This window comes from Cupressus sempervirens, chromosome 4 (assembly GCF_028749045.1).
Source record: "Cupressus sempervirens isolate cs-2001-9-10 chromosome 4, ASM2874904v1, whole genome shotgun sequence".
Taxonomy (NCBI): Eukaryota; Viridiplantae; Streptophyta; class Pinopsida; order Cupressales; family Cupressaceae; genus Cupressus; species Cupressus sempervirens.
The window spans coordinates 844,480,021-844,503,211 of record NC_143121.1 but is presented as its reverse complement, the minus strand read 5'-3'; the positions used below and the strand labels follow the sequence as shown (position 1 = coordinate 844,503,211).

General features: G+C 34.6%; 1 pseudogene; it reads right to left on the bottom strand.

Annotated features, from left to right (window-relative positions):
- Positions 1-20,459, bottom strand: part of LOC149564025 (potassium transporter 26-like) — a 61,241-nt pseudogene extending 40,782 nt beyond the window's left edge.
- Between the last annotated feature and the right edge of the window lie 2,732 nt (positions 20,460-23,191).

Below are 23,191 nucleotides of genomic sequence, written 5' to 3'. Positions count from 1 at the left end.
ATAATAATATATTATTAGATTATATAACAATAATAATCATATATGTTACTAGATTATAGATTTACTAATAATAATATATATTATATATATCACTATATTATTTTTAAAACTATATTATTTTTAATAATAATAATTATATATTAGTATAATGTAATAATAATTATAATATTAATGTTCACACAGTCACGAAATATATAATTTATTCTAAAATTGTCTAAAGTTATTGTTTTATGTTCATTTCCATTTAAATTTGTTTTCCTCCATATTTAAAATTGAAAAAAATTACCTTTTGAAATTTCCCACCAAATAGGCATTGGAAGTCACCGAGCCTAATCGGATATCCGATTTGAGATCGGATATCTAATTAGGCCTGGTATTTACCAACCCTGCGCGGTCAGCCCAAAAAATGTGTTTGAGAAGGGTTTTAGTGACACTCAGACTTCGGGTAGCCATCTGACAATGTTATTTTGATGGAAATTGAATGAAACGAAAAGGGTTTTTTAATATCACTCTCAAGATTCAATTGATATTATTTCTTTCAAATTCTAAGTTCGATAAGTATTTATCAATTAATTATCAATGAAGATTATTGTAAAGTGTTGATTGACATACTGATTGAAAAATAGCTATAACTTTCAAACGATATAACATTTTTTAAATCTAAAAGTTGCCTCACATTCTATGCTTCGCCTAGTATAAGAAAAATTTTTAAAAATAAAATTGGTAAAATTTTCTATTAGTTAAGGTGGTCAGACATGGGAGTTTGTTTTTTCTGAAAATGTTGTGGTAGAAAATTCATATTTAATTATTTATTTGGAATAAAAATACCAAAAAATATGCGTCACATCTAGGCATGAGTCTACTTTTTATATCTATAATTATATTAAAAAAATATTATCATTTGATTTTGATTAAGGTGGTCAAACATACACCTACTTTTTATTTTCGCCCTAAAATTTTTGTAGTACTGCATTAAATCCAAACTTTTGACCAATCAATTATTTTTTTCTCCTGATAAGGCCTAGTAGTTTAGAAAATAAATTCAATTTTCTACAGATTATTTTCTTACAACTTTTTGATATAAAGTCCATAACCACTTTAAAATTATGTGTCAAGTTGACATAACCCTGATTTGCTGATTTTTCACTACCACTTAAGGCCATAGTTTGGTACACCATGATCCTGCACATAACCTAGTGGACTTATGATCTTCATCATTTGGTACTCCTTGCTGTATTTCATTTAAAATTGAAGATAATAAACTTTAAATATCATTTTTTAATACATCCTAATGCAACGAGGCTAACATTTAATAAGCTTGAAAGCATTTAACTGAAGATGATAAACATTATTCAACTACAACATGTGACAGTTTGAGTGGTTTTGAGGTAGCAGATAGGAGGAATAGTTGGGAGACATTTAAGCTACACCTATCAAATGATACACATATAAGCAATAATTGATGATAACACATCAACATAAAAAAAACTACCAGCAAGACAAAATGGTGATAGCAATGGCAAGTAAATAGTCATGAGCCCCATTATGAAGCATGTTATTGTACTTTCTCAATGCAAAGATGTATAACAATTGTGCTTTCTTACATTTAAAACAATGTAATCTACATTTCATGTTGGATTGTGTATTGCAGATATGATCAACAATTTTTGTACATAAAGTAGGTGTGAAATTGAAAGTTAATGCTCTTTTTATTTAATTAGAATGTAGCAAGGACTGATATCAGAATAACAAAATCACACACCATCATTGTATATGCGGGTATGTGCAAGATCATGGTCAACCAAACTATGCTCTTAAGTGGCAATAAAAAACTTAGAAAATCAGGGTTAAGTCAACTTGACGCACAATTTTTTACTTGTTATTAGCTTTATATTAAAAACTTGAGAGAAAAGAATCTCAAGGAAATTGAATCTAGTTTCTAAACTACTAGGACTTATCTCAAAAAAATAAAAATTGATTGGTCAAAATTTTGAATTTTAATGCAATATTAGAAAAATTTTAGAACAAAAGTAAGAAGTAGATGTATGTTTGACCACCTTAATCAAAATCAAAAGATAACATTTTTTAATAATATTCTAGATATAAGTGGTGGACTCATGCCTAGATGTGACACATATTTTTGGATATTTTCATTCTAAATAAATAATAATTAATTAATTTTTGACTTTATTATTTTTGGAATAAAAAAACTCTCGTGTCTAACCACCTTAACTAATTCAAAACTTTACAAAACTTAATTTTTCATTTTTTTCCCCTTATAGTGGAAGAAACATAGAATGTGATGCATCTTTTGGATTTAAAAAATGTTTTACCATTTGAAAGTTATAGATGTTTTTCAAGTAGTGTGTCAGTCAACACTTTATATGTAAGTTCATTAGAAAATAAGTAATAATTACTTACTAAACTCATAATTTGACAAACCTTACATTTATGGAAAGATAAGAACATTCTTAAGAAACCCTTTTCATTTAATCAAATTTAGGCAAAAAAAAGTCGTCAGCTACATGTTTGAACTAAAAATCACATAAAAACAGGCCAAAAACACATTTTTAGGTTGTTTTTAAAGTTTATCACATAGGTTTGGTATCAAAAGATATAGTAGACCTTATAAAGATATTAATTGTTTTCATTTAGTATCAAGGTGGGTGGGAAAAAAGTTGGAATAGATTTTGAAATGGTTTGAGGCATTTCAGAACTACATATTTTTTAGATCACCACTTTTTGGCACACCATGATCCTACACATAACCATGCATACATCAATTTAATCATATAAAGCACATTGCCTTTTAATAAATCATTTATTCTCAGGATCTATAATCTTCCCACATCCTACTTGCTATATCTTCTCAAAATTAAGCCCACTCATTTCTATCCTCCTAAGACAACCCATATGTCTCAAGCAGTGGTACCTCTATCCCATTACGATCATCTTCCTCTTCAATAACTACTTCCAATGGAAGGCCATCCTCTATTGTAATGAAATTGTGAAGTATGCAACATGCTAAAACAATATAGGATTGTGTCATGATATCATAAGATGTTGGATGTCTTAAGATTGGAAAACACTACTTCAGAATACCAAACGTACCTTCTATTGCATTTCTAAGAGAGGAGTGTCGATGGTTGAACAACTCATGTGTAGAGTTTATTGGATTCTCTGTTGACCACTCTTTCAAGTGGTAGCATGTAAACTAATAAGGAGAGAGAAATCTAGGTGCATTTGGATATCCAACATCCATTAGATAATATTTTCCTACATAAAGAAAGTATATTGTCAATACTTGAACCATTTAGCATAACCTTAAGTATATTAAAATGTGATTTGGCTTACCAGGGGGAACTACAAGTGGATCTGATCTAGATAGAGCCGAGGCTAGAACACGACTATTTGCAGCAGAGCCTTCCCAACCAGCAAGGAAGTACTGAAACTTACAATCAAAGGAGCAGACACCTATAACATTTTGCGATAGGTTCCCTTTTCTATCACGATATTTACCCTGTATGTCGACATCGACTCGCACTAGAATATGGGTTTTGTCAATGGCTCCAATGCGGTCCTATGGGATATGATACATTGATCAAATATAAGCTCAAGTAATAATAAGATAAGGACAAAAATCTAGACAATAAACTTGTAACAATGTGTGATTTACCTTGAAGAATGGTTCAAAATGATCCTTCCCACTAATTTTAGGAGGAGTGCCTGGACCAGGTGGTATGAAGTAATCTCTGTGAAGGGCTAAGACAATCGTCAAAACCTTGTGGAAGTACCGACTAACTCTCTCTCTCGAGTGCGCAAAGTTATGGGCAATCTTGCGGTTCCTTAGATTGTGCCCAAGGGTGTGGAGGAACATCACTAGTTGTTCCTCTAACTTCAAGTGGATCGTATCTCTCAAGCTTCCTTTCAGATTGAGAATACGAGCTAGAGAAAAGAAAGTTTCCCTACTCATCTGAATCTGATCATGACAATCCACCTCATTTGAATGAATAATGTCTCTACAAAAGGAATTTACTTTTCTTATTCATTTACCCATTTGACTACCTTCTTGGGCTACCAGTACTTTGACTATGCCAACAAAAGAAAAAAGAATTGTGAGAATGCAGGTGTATGTGGTCTTCCTACCTATGCTTCCTTGAACCTCTATAGTCTCCATAGGATCCATCAATGGCTTGAAACATGAACAATTTAAACACTATCAGTTATGAGATATCAACTATCACCTATCGAGATACAACATGATTATTTGATAGCCTCATTGCATTAAGAAGTCAATTATTTATTCAAATACAACAAGGAGTACCAACTACTAAGGATCATAAGCCCATAATGAAAAAATTACAATAATGTGTCATTCTACTCCATGCAATCTATCTATACCAATGAAAGCATAATACTGATTCCATTTGTCTATATGTATATACACATGTATGTGTATATGTATGTGCACACACATGTATGTATGCATGTACGCACACACACACACACATGTATGCATGTATGTACATACACACATGTATGTATGTATGTACGTACACTCATTTATGTATGTATGTATGTATGTATGTATGCATGTACACACATGTATAAATGCATAGACACATATGTATGTATGTACAAATACACATGTACAAACTATAAACTGAATTTGGGTTTTTATGAATGTATTTTAATAAACTATTGGGTCCGTTGAAACTAAGGCTCATCTTTTAGAAGATGAAAAAGAGCATTGTTGGTAGTGGGAATAGGGTTTCTTTCTGCATTGATCTATACATAGTTTATGACCTCATTAACTATGTATAGTTGATGTATACATAGTTTAGTTACTCATTTCATTGGAATGATTTGCATTGATCTCATTACTGAGCACATATTTACTATTTTCCTAAGTAGATTCAAAACAAACTGTTACAATATATATTGATTATTTTGCTAAGTAGATAGCAGATACAAACAAAAACTATGTATAGGTCAACTATGTATAGATAAAAGCTATGATTGTCATTGATCTACCATGTATACAATATACTACATAAATATAGGATGGATTTAGTATCCACCCTTTCCCAATGCAAAGCTGAAACATGTGAATAAGGTCATAGGCATAAACACTTATAGTTAAGTACATCCATACATAGTTTATGACTGGGCTGTGTTTAAAGGATTTGCAATGATCTATACATAGTTTATGATTTGGCTATTTTTAATGGAATTGCAATGATCTATACATAGTTTATGACCTCATAAATTGTCTATGCATGAACTATGTATAGATCAGAGCCAAGATTGGCATTGATCTATACATAGTTTATGATGTCATAAATGATGTATAGATAAAGGCCCTGATTGCCATTGATCTATACATAGTTGATCCATACATAGTTTATGACTTGGCTCTATTTAATGGTATTGCATTCATCTCTCACAACACTATACTAGAACTCATTACTGGCAAGAAATTGTTACAAAGTTTAGTTTTTCATATCACTGGTATTGATCTCTCACAACACTATACTAGAATTCATTAGTGAGCACATATTGACTATTTTGCTAAATAGATTTGAAACAAATAGTTACAACATATATTGACTAAATTGCTAAGCAAATAGCAGATAGAAATAGAACCATTATAAACTATGTATAGGTCAACTATGTATAGATAAAATCTATTGATATGCTTGTAAATTTCATTGCTATGGGTATAGAAAATTAGAGCTTTAACTATGATATATACAGGTAATCAAAGGTAATGGCGTGAGCACATACTAGAACTCATTCCTGAGCATATATTAACTATTTTTCTAAGTAGACCTACAACAAACTATTACCGTTTGAATGAACAAAAAAAAAACCCAAAAAAAAACCCAATATGCAAATGTGGGTGGGAGAAGAGAACCATGCGTGCGAGAAGAGAGCTGTGTTCAAAGCCATCGCCGTCGTTCAAAGCGGAGAAACCCTAGCCACAACCACAACCAAGACAAATGAGCTGTGTTCAAAGCCACCACTATTGTCATCCAAAGCAGAGAAACCCTAGCCCCAACCATAACCATGAAAAACACCACAACCCAGTAAATGCCACGACCACAACAAATGCCACAACAAACACCACAATAGTCATAGAAACCCTCATCTTCCACATCACAACAACGAGTAAACAACAATGCACTTTTGCTCTTCCAAAAACCTAAGGCGGATTCTACGGACCCGATGGTTTATTCAAACCCATTCATAAAAACCCAAATTTGGGTTTTCATTTCAACTTCCACCTATTTGTTGGAAGATATTTCTTCCATTTTTGGAGAAAAATTGGCAAAAGAAAGTAGAAACTGAGTTCTGCGTTTGATGATCCAAATGCCCCTTTTGTCCTCCATAACCAGATTTTGGCCCACAAAACCCTATTTTACCCCACTTCTTCCTGTAATCAAATGGGGCCTTAGTCTTTAAGAATCAGTTGAACCTGGATGAAACCCTTGTTGAAGTGGCCCAAGTCTTCAAACATGGCCTTAGAACCTGGTTTAAATATAGATACAAGAAGCTTCCTTTAGTTTCTCTTTGTAATTCTATGAAACATATAAGACATACGGAGTATTAAGGAATCTTCTTATTTTCAAAAAAAATTGTTCCAAAGTCTGGCTTTCCACCCCCTCTAATATCTATTCAATATTTCTTATAATTATTTTTCCTATATAAATTTTCATCATAGAAAAACACCTTCTCATATTTAGGTAATATATATTACCTCTCTTTTTTCTTATTTTAAATTTCTCAACATAATTGTACAAGTGAGTATTTATTGCCTCTTTAGTAAAGACTTATTGATTAGACACTTATATCTTATTGCTTGAGCCAAAATGTTTTATACAATATTTATGAGTAAATGGATGTCTTTTACAAACCTATTAGAGCTAAGACGGCTCCTCCAAGTAATACCCATCCATGTTTCCCATTATTTTGAAAGAACCAGAATATGTAGTAAGGGCTCACTACCTTAAATACCCTCGGATAGTATTTAATAACATTATATAAGCCAATAATGGCATTGGAAACAAACCACACAACTGCTACACAAGAGAACAGAAAACTCACTTTACCTGTACCAAATCTTTGAACAAGAAAGAGTAGAACAAATATCACAGCTGAAATGCCCACAACACCTGCATAAGATATAGTACTCAGTAATCTGTCTTAGTTCATGTCATACAACCTAATGTTGGTGAATCGAAAAGGGTTTCTTAAGAGTGTTGTCATATTTCCATTGATATAATTGTTGTGAAAATACGAATTCATTAAGTAATTATTAATTATCTTATAATGGAGTTACCTATAAACTGTTGAGTGATATAATCACTTAACAACATATACAACTGTCAAATGCTACAATTTTTTTTTATTATATGAAAGATGCATTTCATTCTATATTTTGCCTACTAGAGGAAAATAAGCAATTTTAACTTTTGCAGGTTTTGAATGAGTTAAGGCGGGCATACACAGAAGTTTTTTTATTTTGTAAATATTGTGGTAGAAAATTCATAATTAATTATTTATTTAGAAAAAAATTACTCAAAAATATGTGTTGCACCTAGGAATGAGTCTACTTGTTATATGTAGAGTCTTACAAAAAATATATTATTTGATTTTGATTGAGGTGGTTAGACATATACCTACTCCTTACTTTTCTCCTAAAAAATTTATACCATTGTATTGAAATTTAAAAACTTGATAAACTATTTTTTTTCTTCAGAAAAGGGCTAGTAGTTTAAAAGCTACATTCAATTTCCTATATATTATATTCTTACAACTTTTTGATATAAGATTCATAACTACTTCCAAATTTCACATCAAATTGACTAACTGTGATCTTGCACATACACATTTCACCTACCATGCGTACAAGTACACATGATTGAGACACATGTCTCATTTAGTGAACTCCATTAATTCTTGCCTTACCTATAAGAGAATGCTCCTAAACATTGTGCTATCATTAATAAAAATAAGTGATATTGATTGTATTGCACAAGTCAAACCCAATGTTTGTGTTCCTACTTTCACAATATTGATCATGATGAAATAAAGATGATTTTTGCAAAGAAAAAGATTTAAAATGACAAGATCATCTTAGATATGAAACTCTTATGAGGATTTTCACATTAAACTACCCAATTAATGCTCTGTGAAAGTCTTGTAAATGTTAATACAATAACATGATAGTCATAAATGAAAAAGATAAATCCATACTTATGTGCGAAATGGTTGTTATTGATTATTCTTTGTATGATGTCTTTGGAATAGATTGGGTTGTGATTTTCTTTCTAGATAGTCCAGTAGGCCTTATGAATGATAGATAATGCTTTTTATATAAGGTCAACAAATTACTATTTTTTGAAATGCAAGTCATTAAATTATGATTGAAAATGTGAAGACTGAGACTAGATCATGAATACTGAGGTATCACAATATTTAAACATTAGACCTCTTTTGGAAGGACTAGGGTACTCAATGACCATGTCTACTTAAAAAGAAGCTCTAAAAGGAGGAGACAAGTGTTAGAGCCCTAAAAATTAGATCTATTGTTACCTATTTTTATTAAAGTAAAGTACACTATAAGAATAAATCGGTAATATTATAGTATAGAAATAAAATAGACTTATTATAAATAAAAAATAAATAAGAATAAGGAATAAAATTTCAATCGGGAACAAAATTGCATGTAGTAATAGCGAATACATTATAATTTATTCTCTCCTTATAAAGCAGGGAATAAAAATTAGTCCTATAAAATTTAATAAATGTAGATAAAAGATAGCAGGGCCTACTAATTAGGTGTTTCTCCCTAGGCTTATTATTATTAGACGCAACTATCCTCCATCCAAATTGTATAGTTGACCAATTCTCAAAAGATGGAAAGCATCATGAATTTTTTTGGAAATTTCAACATTTGATCTTCATGATCTGCATAGTTGAATTTGGAAAATAAAAGTTTGACTTTATTTTTTCTTTAAGACATTTTAGATGGAGATTAGCTTGTCCCCCTTATTATTATTGGGGTGCTCCTGCCCATCAACATTATATTTAATATACCATTCCAACTTGAAGGAGCCATGCAGGTGGTACATGCAAGGTAGACATGGAGGATCTGCAATTCTTTTGAAGATGATTATAAAGACTGTCAATCACGAATCTCTCAAAAGCATTAGTCTTGTTGTTGGTTTTCAGTGTAGTTTTCCCTACTACAAAAATTGCCCCCAAATTCTCTGCCGATTCAAGCTGTTGCACTTCCTCACATGGAGAGAGATTAGTTTCTGCTATTAAAGTTCTTTCCCCTTTTTTAATAACAACTGAACCATTCATGTTCTGATCCCCTAAGCTATGTTGGCCTTCTCTGGCAGTGTTTCTAATGTATTCTTTTATGTTTCCAAAAACTTGGTTCATAAATTCATGTCCTTCCAAACTCGAGTCATCCATATAACCATATTGAGCTATGCATCTGTATATCCCCTTTGGTCCAAGTCGATGAACTTGGTATCTCTCTCCTAACATCACACTCTTAACTGGAAGCACTCTTATTGTAAGAAAAATAAGTATTTCATGAAGAGAACCCACAGTATTCACATAGTGCCTAAGGATTGGTGGCAAACTATAAAGGAGGTCACTACACAAAAAGGAGACTCCTGGGACTCTACAGCCCACATTGCATATTCATACTTTTTATTCTGCCCATAACTCCAAGAGAACATTATTGTTAGAAAGAATATGGAAATTAGAAAGGGAACCCAACCACCTTGGGGTACCTTATTCAATAGAGATGTAATGTCCCCATTTTAGTAGTTGACCAAGTGTGTGTGCGTTAGCCTTGTTCTACATGGTCCTGAGGGCTAACGAAGGGTTTAATGGGATCCTGGAGTGTTTTGACCTAGTCATTTCCAGTTTGGGCCAAAACAAAGTTGATTTACTCAGTTTCAGGCATACTTACTATTTTTAGTAAGTCGGCAGGACACAGTGCAGGTCAATTTTGGCGATTGGATTCAATACTCCTTGGTGAGAGCTTTTCGATGAGCTATCACTCGCATTATTCAGAGTCCGATTGCTAATACATTTTAATGCTTGAAGTTTTATTAAAGTAACGTCTAATTTAATTGTAAAATATTAAAGTGTTACTTTAATATTTATTTTTTGGTGATGTGTACCCAAGGGAGACATAAGGGGTGTTTTAATATATGTTTTATATATTACACATCTTTTATCCCACATTGCCCATATGAGTTGAGCGGACCCTTGGAAATAGAATAAAAGGAAGCATTTGTGGCTTCATTAGGCAGGTTGAATATGAGAAGAAATTGGTGTGTGAGTTGCAGCTCCATTCTTGGCATTTGAGGACGTTTATCCTCTCTTGTAACATTCTAGATGTCATTCCCTTGGGGTTTGGCCTTTGGAATTATTTGTTATTGGCTTCATTATCAGGCAGTTTAGTTGCATTTCCGGCTACAGGCGGATTTGGTATTTTGCTCATATCTTCTTCATTACTTGCCCGACGTTTATGCCGCTTTGAGGGAATGATATTACGAAGGTAGTGGGCTGATTGAAGGAAAAAGTACTATAGCAACAAGTTCAAAAGCATGGGCTGGAGTATTATGTCAATAATTCTGAAATAATTAGTGAGTTGATAAATCTACCATGTATTTGGTTTTATGAATTCTGAAAATAACATTTTATTGGCAACAGTTCATTTCCACTTTGCATATTATTGTAGTTTCTTTCTTGTTTATGTTGTATGATACCAATTCCATGCACAAAACACAACAAACAAATAAACGTTTGATTTCTGGAGTTATAAGGTGTTTAAAACATTAAACGGAGAAATTAGAGGTTGAATGCAAACTGTTTGACATAATTCCTTTCAGCAATTTGGTTTAGTTTTTGGGACATTTAGGGGTGCCCATTGTTGGAAATGAGAATGAAGTAACTGAGAGGGGGAGGGGGTGAATCAATTACTACAAAAACATTTCACAGTCCCTTAGATGTCTAAAAGTTTGATCTATTTTACAGATTTCTGAAACTTGATATTGCAACAAATAATAACAATCATTAAGAACTGATATCAAAACAATTCAGCAAACTCAAACACTAGAGACACCAGATTTAACGTGGAAACCCAATATGAGAAAAACCACCAATGTAACTAATTATTGTTTTTCACTCTTCTGAAGTGAGCCCTGTTAGGAGCCAACCCTGTCAAAGGTTACAAAAACACACTGTTAGGTGTGACCCTGTTAGAGGATTTAAGCACTCTGTTAGAAGTGGCCTTGCTAGAGGTCTTTAGAACAATTCAACTGAATTGTCAACTTGTTAGAGGATTTACAAAATGGATGTTAAACCAACTCTGTTAAGAGATTTGGATTCACTGCTGCAAAGGTTATAACGCAACAATGAAGTGACCTGAATAATATGCAACTTATCTTTTTCTGATTATAGATCTCTGTTCGGCTTGATTGGATCCTTACTGATCAAATACAACTTTACAGCTCCTTTATTCCTTCATTAGGATTTTCTCAGTCTCCTCTTATCCAAGTATTTGCTTTTGCATCCTTGCTTCTCTTGTTCTTCACTTGTTTTTCCACCTTTTTTCTCACACACTTTTACAACTTGAATAACTCTATATATATATATATATATATATATATATATATATATATATATATATATATATATATATATTAGATTATCAAGTCGGCTCAAATAACTTGGAAAACAATTATTCCAATAGTCGGCTGAATTGCAAGATTTAACAAATCCCTTTACTGGCTGACCCAGCACGGTAAACTCTGTTCAAAAATAATTCTTGTGTTAACTGACTGAGCCCAGTTAATACAGAGAATTCCGTGAAATCCTGCAGTCACCGAGTGAACTCAGTAAGCACTGAGTTCCCTGTGATGACTGAGTGAGCTCGGTGAAACCGACTCCACTTTGATGACCGAGTGAGCTCGGTGAAAATTGACTTCTCCATCTTTTCTTCGATGATCGAGTGAGCTCGGTGAAAACTGACTTCTCCATCTTTCCTTCGATGACCAAGTGAGCTCGATGAAAATTGACTTCTCCATCTTTCCTTCGATGACCGAGTGAGCTCGGTGAAAACTGGCTTCTCCATCTTTCCTTCGATGACCGAGTGAGCTCGATTATCATTGTCTGAACTTGGTTAACTGAGATTAAAGACTGATATGACATTTTGTGTGACATCAAGGACAACACTATCCAACACCCATTACAGTGGTATTAGAGCTATAAGTCCTGCCATCCTGTGGAGGTCTTATAGGGAATTTGGAACAACCGGATAGAGGAAAAGTGTTTAACAAAATGTCAAAACACTAAAATCAGAAATAAGAAAAAAAATACAGGCTAAGCATTGAGCATGCGATTAGGGCCTTATAATTTTCGCGATCCCAGAGCAAGACAAAATAGGATTTCAGACTTGCAAGGAAAATAGTCTAGTACATCTGTGCAGGGGGACATTGAATCTAACCATACAGACACAGAGGAGATATTCTTTGATCTGGGCAACAATATGGGTGATCAAGATGACAAGAATACAGGATTAGGCGGAGGCGGGAATGCCGGTCCAAATCAGGGGGATGTAATGTTCAGACAATTGCTGGATACATTAGAGCAGGGGCAGCGTATGCAGCAGGAGCAGAATAGGTGAATGGACATGATGTTGCAGCTCATGGCTAGACAGATGGGTGTCTATATTAATCCAGGTGATGCCAACAACAGAAACAATAATAATGGGGGAAACAATAACCATGGAGGCCAAGGCAACAACAATGGTCCTGAGAATAACATTAATGGTAATAATGGACATGGCAACAATGGGAATGAGGCTGATAACTTTAGACACGTTGCACGCCCAGCGCGGACTGCGAGTTCGAGACCTCTTCTACCCACTTTCCCACCCAGAGATCCGGTTCAACCAGTAAATGAACCACAGATTACCGAGTTACAGGATCAGTTCAGGAGGGACTGGGAGGCTAGTGGATCGGAGTTTCAGGTGGATATTTCTCGTAGAGATTATATGGACTTGAGGATGAGACACATGCCTAAAGCAGGATGGAGGAATCAAAACTTTGAGTTGAGGAAGAAAGTTGGAAAATTTTCTTTACCTTATTATGATGCTTTAGGGAAGATGACTACACGAGCTTGGGTGTAGAAGGTAGATACATACTTGCAGCTAAATCGTATGCCTGAGGAGGAGGCTATCAAGTATGCGGCTATGCACTTGGATGGCGTTGCACATGAATGGTGGCATCATGGCATGGTGACTTTGGGGCATAATCAGATTACATCCTATGAGGAATTCACCAAAACATTGATTGAGAGATTTGACACTAAGGATCCCGAGTTACATTTCAAGGAGCTAGCACAGTTAAAATAGTCAGGTTCTGTGGATGCTTACATTGCCGAGTTTTAGCGCTTGTCTGTACTTGTTACTAATATCTCTCCTAGGAGATTGGTGGTGTTATTTTGTGATGGTCTTGCTGATCCATTACGAGGTTGGGTGAAGGGACATGATCAACTCACCTTAGCTGAAGCAACTAAAAATGCTTGAGATTTAGCCCCTTCGGTGTACAAAGGAAAAAACCATTCAACAGATTCTTCCTACCGCAAGGACAAAGACAAAAAACTGTTTCAGAAAGAGTATAGCAAACCCAAAGAAGGATCAAAAGGACTAGACAATGAAACCTTGAATGAACTTCGAAAGAAGAAGCTGTGCTTCCATTGTAGAGAGCCTTGGGACTTATCTCATAAATGTTCTCTCAAGGCTAAGGCAAATCAAATGGAGTATTTTTCAGCAGAAGAGTCAGAGTCAGAAGGGCAGGATTAGCACTCCGATTCAGATGAGGGTAACACTATAGAGGAGAGCAACATTCCTAAGGATGATAGATCGTTGGCACGCTTGACAGGGGCCCAAAAGGCAATCACATTTAAGGTCAGGGGTACTATCGAGGGGCAGAAAGTGATATCTCTTATTGACACTGGGGCTACACATAACTTCATAGATGCACAGTTGGTAGCCAGGAGAGGGTTATAGACAGAGGAGCATGATGGGTTTAGAGTCATGGTGGCTAACGGTGATAAGCTATTATGCACTCGGAAGATATCTATCTTCGCATCAGGTTTGGAGATGGCTACGAGTTGGAGGATGAGTTCTATGTTGTGGACATGGGAGATTATGATATCATCCTCGACATGACATGGATGGCTTCACTAGTTGAGTTCACACTCAATCTAGCAAAATTGGAGATGAGATTCCAGCATGAGGGCAACAATTTGGTACTTAGAGGACTTTCAGATGGAGGTTGCAGAGTAGTGTCCTTGAGGAGAATGCAGAGACTTTTTCGTCATGATGACATAGAGTGGGTGGAAGAGTGCTACATTATGCCAACTTCACCAGAGCCACAAGAAAAGAGTCATCCACCAGATATCCAGAAGATACTTGATAGACACGCTAAAGTATTTAGCAATATTCCTCATGGGGTTCCTCCTGACAGAGGGATGGAACATGTTATTGAGCTCGAGGAGGGAGCCAAACCAGTTATGATTACTCCCTATCGTCATCCTAAGAAACACAAGGATGAGATAGAGAAGGCAATTAAGGATTTGTTGGAGATGGGGCATATCAGGCCCAGTAAGAGCCCCTTTGCTTCAGCAGTAGTATTGGTAAAGAAGAAGGATGGGACGATGCACATGTGCATTGATTACAGGGAACTGAATAAGAAAACAATTAAAAACAGGTATCCCATTCCTAGGATTGATGAGCTGATTGATGAGTTGCATGGGGCATGCTTCTTCACCAAAATTGATTTGCGATTCGGATACCATCAGATCAGGATGAGAGAAAAGGACATTGAGAAAACAACCTTCCGATGTCACTATGGCTACTTTGAGTTCATGGTTATGCCATTTGGTCTAACCAATGCACCTGCTACATTACAAAGTTGTATGAACCAGGTATTTAGGAAGCAGCTGAGGAGATTTGTCTTGATCTTCTTTGATGACATCTTGGTCTTCAGTAAGACTTGGGAGGAGCACTTACATCATCTGGAGGAGGTGTTATCTATTCTAGAGAGAGAGTCATTGTATTCCAAGGAATCTAAATGTGAGTTTGGCATGACTGAGCTCCTTTACCTTGGGCATATCATTAGTGCAGATGGCGTTCGGGTTGATCCTGAAAAGATTAGAGCTATTGTAGAGTGGCTTACTCCCACAAACCTTACACAGATTAAGGGATTCTTTGGTTTATGTAGTTTTTATAGGAGGTTTGTTAAGGGATTCTCACAGATTGCTACACCCTTGACAGATCTTACCAGGAAAGGAGCCTTCGTGTGGACAGGGGCAGCACAGAGGTGTTTTGAGCATTTCAAGCAAGTAATGTCTTCATGTCCAGTTCTAGCTCTATCGGATTTCACGAAGCCTTTTGAGCTTCATTTTGATGCATCAAGTGATGGGATTGGAGTAGTATTGATGCAGGAGAAGCATCCCATTGCATTCGAGAGTAGGAAGCTTCGAGGAGTTGAGAAAAGTTATTCTGTCTATGACCAGGAGATGTTGGCCATAATGCATGCATTGGCCAAATTTTGATCATATTTGGTAGGTGGACGTTTTGTGATCAAGAATGATCACAACAGTATTAAATACTTCATGAGCCAGCGTGATCTTAATGACCGGCAACAAAAATGGGTGACTAAATTGCAGGCTTATGACTTTGACATAGAGTTTGTCAAAGGTAAGAAAAATTTGGTGGCTGATGCCTTATCTCGGAGACCTCACTTATGTGCTCTGGTAGAGATTTTAGGAGATTGGAGAGATCGGATTATAGCAGAGTATGTCGGAGATAATTGGGCTTCTAGATTGATTTCAGGTACCATACAGGATGATCATTATGAGGTGATAGATGGATTGATTAGAGTTCAGGATAGGGTTTATTTGATTTCGTCATCACATTTGAGAGAGGCGATACTGAAGGCATTTCATGATGCACCCACAGCTAGACATCCGGGGGTCTTCAAGACCTACAGGCAGATTTGAGAGAAGTTTTCATGGAAAGGGCTCAAGGATGATGTTCAGAGGTATGTCAGGGAGTGTGTGGTTTTTCAATAGAATAAGGGAGAGCACACATTTCCTGCAGGTTTATTACAGCCCTTGCCCATTCCTGATAGGAAATGGGAAAGTATTTCGATGGACTTCATCACTGGTTTACCATGAGTGTAGGGAAGGGATTGCATCTATGTGGTGGTGGACCTCTTGAGGAAGTTTGCTCACTTCTTTGCTATTCCATCCACTTACACAGCAACACAGGTGGTAGATCTTTTCTTTAGAGAGATATTTAGGTTACATAGGCTGCCCAGATTCATTGTCAGCGACTGGGATAGTAAGTTTATGAGTGTTTTTTGGCAAGAGTTGTTTAGGTTGTGTGGTACAGATCTTACACCTAGCACTAGTTATCATCCACAAATAGATGGGCAAACAAAGATTGTGAATAAATGGGTGAAAGGATATTTGAGGAACTAAAACTGCACAACAAAAGGCTTGGATCAGATGGTTGCATATGGGAGAGTATTGTTATAACACCACTTATCATATGTCTATCAAGATGACTCCTTTCATGGAACTCTATGGTTATGAAGCACCTAGCTTCATGGATTTAGTTTTGGGGGACAGTAGAGTGCCCAAAGCCAAAAACTTATTGCAGGATAGTCAGGACATCCTGAAAGTGCATGTAGCAGTAGCGAATACATTATAATTTATTCTCTCCTTATAAAGCAGGGAATAAAAATTAGTCCTATAAAATTTAATAAATGTAGATAAAAGATAGTAGGGCCTACTAATTAGGTGGTTCTCCCTAGGATTATTATTATTGGACGCAGCTATCCTCCATCCAAATTGTATAGTTGACCAATTCTCAAAAGATGGAAAGCATCATGAATTTTTTTGGAAATTTCAACATTTGATCTTCATGATCTGCATAGTTGAATTTGGAAAATAAAAGTTTGACTTTATTTTTTCTTTAAGACATTTTAGATGGAGATTAGCCTTTCCCCCTTATTATTATTGGGGTGCTCCTGCCCATCAACATTATATTTAATATACCATTCCAACTTGAAGGAGCCATGCAGGTGGTACATGCAAGGTAGACATGGAGGATCTGCAATTCTTTTGAAGATGATTATAAAGACTGTCAATCATGAATCTCTCAAAAGCATTAGTCTTGTTGTTGGTTTTCAGTGTAGTTTTCCCTACTACGAAAATTGCCCCCAAATTCTCTGCCGATTCAAGCTATTGCACTTCCTCACATAGAGAGAGATTAGTTTCTGCTATTAAAGTTCTTTCCCCTTTTTGAATAACAACTGAACCATTCATGTTCTGATCCCCTAAGCTATGTTGGCCTTCTCTGGCAGTGTTTCTAATGTATTCTTTTATGTTTCCAAAAACTTGGTTCATAAATTCATGTCCTTCCAAACTCGAGTCATCCATATAACCATATTGAGCTATGCATCTGTATATCCCCTTTGGTCCAAGTCGATGAACTTGGTATCTCTCTCCTAACATCACACTCTTAACTGGAAGCACTCTTATTGTAAGAAAAATAAGTATTTCATGAAGAGAACCCACAATATTCACATAGTGCCTAAGGATTGGTGGCAAACCGTAAAGGAGGTCACTACACAAAAAGGAGACTCCTGGGACTCTACAGCCCACATTGCATATTCATACTTTTTATTCTGCCCATAACTCCAAGAGAACATTATTGTTAGAAAGAATATGGAAATTAGAAAGGGAACCCAGCCACCTTGGGGTACCTTATTCAATAGAGATGTAATGTCCCCATTTTAGCAGTTGACCAAGTGTGTGTGCGTTAGCCTTGTTCTACATGGTCCCGAGGGCTAACGAATGGTTTAATGGGATCCTGGAGTGTTTTGACCTAGTCATTTCTAGTTTGGGCCAAAATGAAGTTGATTTACTCAGTTTCAGGCATACTTACTCTTTTTAGTAAGTTGACAAGACACAGTGCAGGTCAATTTTGGTGATTGGATTCGATACTCCTTGGTGAGAGCTTTCTGATGAGCTATCACTCGCATTATTCGGAGTCCGATTGCTAATACATTTTAATGCTTGAAGTTTTATTAAAGTAACGTCTAATTTAATTGTAAAATATTAAAGTGTTACTTTAATATTTATTTTTTGGTGATGTGTACCCAAGGGAGACATAAGGGGTGTTTTAATATATGTTTTATATATTACACATCTTTTATCCCACATTGCCCATATGAGTTGAGCGGACCCTTGGAAATAGAATAAAAGGAAGCATTTGTGGCTTCATTAGGCAGGTTGAATATGAGAAAAAATTGGTGTGTGAGTTGCAGCTCCGTTCTTGGCATTTGAGGACGTTTATCCTCTCTTGTAACATTCTAGACGTCATTCCCTTGGGGTTTGGCCTTTGGAATTCTTTGTTATCGGCTTCATTATCAGGCAGTTTAGTTGCATTTTCGGCTACAGGCAGATTTGGTATTTTGCTCATATCTTCTTCACTACTTGCCCGACGCTTATGCCGCTTTGAGGGAATGATATTACGAAGGTAGTGGGCTGATTGAAGGAAAAAGTACTATAGCAGCAAGTTCGAAAGCATGGGCTGGAGTATTATGTCAATAATGCTGAAATAATTAGTGAGTTGATAAATCTGTCATGTATTTGGTTTTATGAATTCTGAAAATAACATTTTATTGGCAGCAGTTCATTTCCACTTTGCATATTATTGTAGTTTCTTTCTTGTTTATGTTGTATGATACCAATTCCATGCACAAAACACAACAAACAAATAAACATTTGATTTCTGGAATTATAAGGGGTTTAAAACATTAAATGGAGAAATAAGAGGTTGAATGCAAACTGTTTGACATAATTCCTTTCAGCAATTTGATTTAGTTTTTGGGACATTCAGGGGTGCCTATTACAAAGATGTCAGGTAAATACTTTCTATCAGGAAAAATGATGTAAAGAAGAAATGTATGTGTGATATATGCAATTTCCAAATCACAAGCATGACCACAGCCACCAAGCATGTTGTAATAAGCATCACCATAATCACATCAACTCCGGCATCACAAAATTCAAAGATTAAAATTACAAAAAATTAATACTGTGCAATATATATCCATGCAAACGAGATAATCAGTTTGGGAAGCATGAATTTGGGAAAGTTCTCTAGGAATAAATGTTTTTATATCTTGAAATAGGAATAAATGTTTTTATATCTTGAAAATGCTGACTACAGTTCTTTTGGCTGTTTGACATTAGGAAATGCTACATTTGTCTTATATCTAAAATTTATCAAATACTGAACTTGTTAATTTGGAATTTAGATTCAAATGAAAATGAAAATAAAAATTTGATTTAATTCCAATTCCAATTTCAATAGGCAATCCCAATTCCACCTCTTGAAGTAGAATTAAAAAATTCTCATTTCAAACCAAAATAAGAATTCAAAACTCATATTTCAATCCACTAAACAAAATTTTCTACCCATTCCAGTTTAATCCCAACAAAGAAACGGTTGTTAAAAATACTGTAACACTACGATCAACATGTTCAACAATATATTGCTTACCTTCTCCATGATCATCTGCTCTGATAACAATGAAGACATACTTCATGAGGATGAGTGTTAATGACCAGTATATGATGCTCAGATATCCCAAAATATCGACTTCCCCTGGACTTACTATATGAAGAGCACTGAAGGTATAAAGGGGTGAAGTCCCAACATCTCCATAAATAACTCCGAGCGTTTCATAGGCTAGCCACGAGGTCCCCCACTTTCCAACATCCTGTATTCACTCGAAACAAAATAAAACAAAAACATCATCTGTATAAGAGAAGTTTGTGATCATTTTGCAGTGTTTTTATAGAATTATTTCCCAATATAAAAAATTGGAAAGAAAAAAGAAAAAGTTTCGAGGTTGGCAACATAGATGATCTCACCTTTTTCATAGATTGACTATTTGAAAAGGATTGTGTCATCTGTACGAGAAAAGCTTATAGTCAGTTTGTAATATTTTTTCCGAAATCATTTTCTATTATAAAGTATGGGAAAGAAAAGAAAAGGAAAAAGATGGAGGTTAACATCATATCATATGATCTCACCTTTTTCATGGAACAATTAATAGAAAAGGACTGCATCATCTATATAAGAAAAGTTAAAAAAAGTTTGTAGTCAGTTTAAATCATCTTCCCATATAAGAAATCAAAATAAAAGAAAACAGTTAAAAATTAACACAATCATATGACCTCACCTTTTTCATGCAACGGCTAACTGAAAATGGCTGTAAATTTGTTCTCTCTGGAACAAGTGACCTCGTTGGCGTTTCACCAATATGATTTCTATCCATTTTGATCTTCCTAAGTAGAAATGATACCCAGATTCCTAATCTTTCGTTCTTTGCATCCACGCCAATAATATTAGATAATTACCGATCTACTAAAGACGAGCAACTCCCACATTACAACAAATGCTTTAAACTACTTTTCTGGATTGCAAAAATAATAAAAGAAGATTACGAACAGGGCAATGCTACAAACTACAAATAACAAGAAGTAGGCAATGAGGAAGACATTGCCAAAGAGGGTTTATAAGCATCAGGGGCGAGAAGAGCAAGGCCATGTAAATACTTTTTGTAGATAAATCCTATGCCTGCCGAGCTTTCTTTTAACGCGCATGGGACAGCAAAACAAAACTTGAGATGGAAACAATACGTACCTTAGACTATGTTCCCAAAGATGAACCAGTATCCAAGGCAAACAATAATTTTTTAATTGAGAATTGAATTCATAAATCTTAAACATGAATTAAACTTTTAAATATAAGCAATCTGACATGAATGGGTGATATTGTTAATGTACATGTTATTCTGTTTTCTAGCATTTTAAATTCATAAATTTTAACATCAATTAAATGTTTAAATATAAGCAAGATGACATGAATAGGTGATATGTTTAATGTTTTACCTTAGAGTATGTTCTAAAAGATGGACCAGTATCCAAGGAAATCAATAATTTTTTAATTTCAGAATTGAATTCATCAGTTTTAATATGAAATATATTTTTAAAATTTAAAGAATCTGAGGAATCTGACATGAATGGGTGATATTGTTAATGTTGCATAATGATTATATGTAATTTTGTCTTTTAACATTTTAAGTTCATGAATTTAACATGAATTAAATTGTTAAATATAAGCAAGATGATATGAGTAGGTGATATGTTTAATGTTGTACAGTGAATACATGTTATTCTCTTTCTTTACATTTTTTTTTACAAATCTAAATGTACTTGATTAGGAAGATAATACTATTATTGTTTTTAACAATGCTATGGGGATAAATAGAACCTGATGTTTACGTCATATGACATTTTTAATAAATAGCGAAATTATATGATTAAGAACATATTGTTATTATTGTTTTGTATTATAAGTTTTCTTCTTCTTGTTTAGCATTTATATTTAACATTTTAATTTATTTGACACATTTGTGTTCTTTTCTTAAAGATTTTTATTTTCCTTAATCTACATCACTTATTGTAACTACCCTCTTTGATACTTCAACTTTTCTATCGTCAACCCATTTTCAATATCCTAGTTTCCTCCCTATTTGCAATCTTATGCTTAGGACAAAGTCACACCTAGTTGCATATTTAGCATTAAAAAATATATTTCAAATCTCAAATTCTACTTTACTATCTCACTTAAGTTAAAATCTAATCTTGTGATGAAATGGTTATTATCAATGAAATTATGCTTAGTAGATTAAGGATTAACAAAATTGAAACAAGAGATACGTAAGTAGAAACACACATGAAAAAACATAGGATCCTTCTTAATAGAAAATCTTCTCAAAAGGTAAGAAAATGATAGTTGTGATTTACGTTGATGGTTACAGATTTTTTATGGTATTAAAACTACCAAGTTAACACAATTAATAGTTTAAATATGTTGAATAAACAAATAATTTTATTATTTGATAAGTTGGGAAAAACATTGGTTCTTGTTTCGAAAAACTATTAGGATCCTTACATATCACTTTATCGTGACTAGGAAACCCTCCCTCATTCTTGAATAATGCAAGACAATTTAGTTAAAGAGAAATATTTTAACAATGCTAGTAGTAGGATTGCTCATCATCTAAACACCATTTTGTTCATCTCAGATTGGTTTTGACAAGTGAGTGTCTATACACTTAAGTCATTTACTTAGTTTATGCTAAACAAGTAGTATATGCTGAGCACAACATGTTTAAGATGGAGTATGCTGAGTCCATAGTGAGTGCCAAGTCACTCATGTGTTGAGCAGAAAGTATATGCTGATCGATTGAGGAGCCAAGTAAGCAGTGCATTTTGAGTCATTCAAATGCTAAGTCATACTATAAAAGTTAGTATATGCCGAGCATCAAAGACTTCAGATGCCGAGTAACACAGTTTTGTCATAATTGTTTGTATTGGCACAAACTACTATGTAAACCATTTCTGAGATGACTTACAGATTAAATTATAATATTTTGGTGATAAGGACGAATCTTAAGTTGGAATCCCTATGAAGTACATGCATCCAATTACGTAAAGGGAAGGTTTAAGTGGAAAAATGGATGAATCATAGCCATTGATTCATACCTAACCCTAAGTCACCTAGGTCTTCTTAAGGAGGACAAACCCCAAATTTTATGTGAGTATGGAAGGAGTGAAGAGAGAAGTTTACATGCACAAACAGAGTATTCATGGTGGCTAAGGAGTTGTGAATTGAAATTGCATTGCAAAATCAGTTAAAGGAGAACAGAGGAAGGAAATAGTAAACAATAGAGAGACATCTGATCAAGAAGGATCAAGTATACATTAGTTTAAAGGTGATCTATCATCAAGCAACAAAGTGCTAACGATAGAATCAATGCTGAGTCATTCTCATAGGTGAATCAGTTAAATCTCTTGACAGAGTAGTCCTTATAGGATATATTGAAATCCTCTAATAAGGTGATTACTTTATTGTGAGTTAAAGTCCTTTAACAAGGAACACTTCTAATAGGGTGTTGAAATCCTTTAATAGGGTAAGACCTAATAGTCTTTGTAAGCCTTT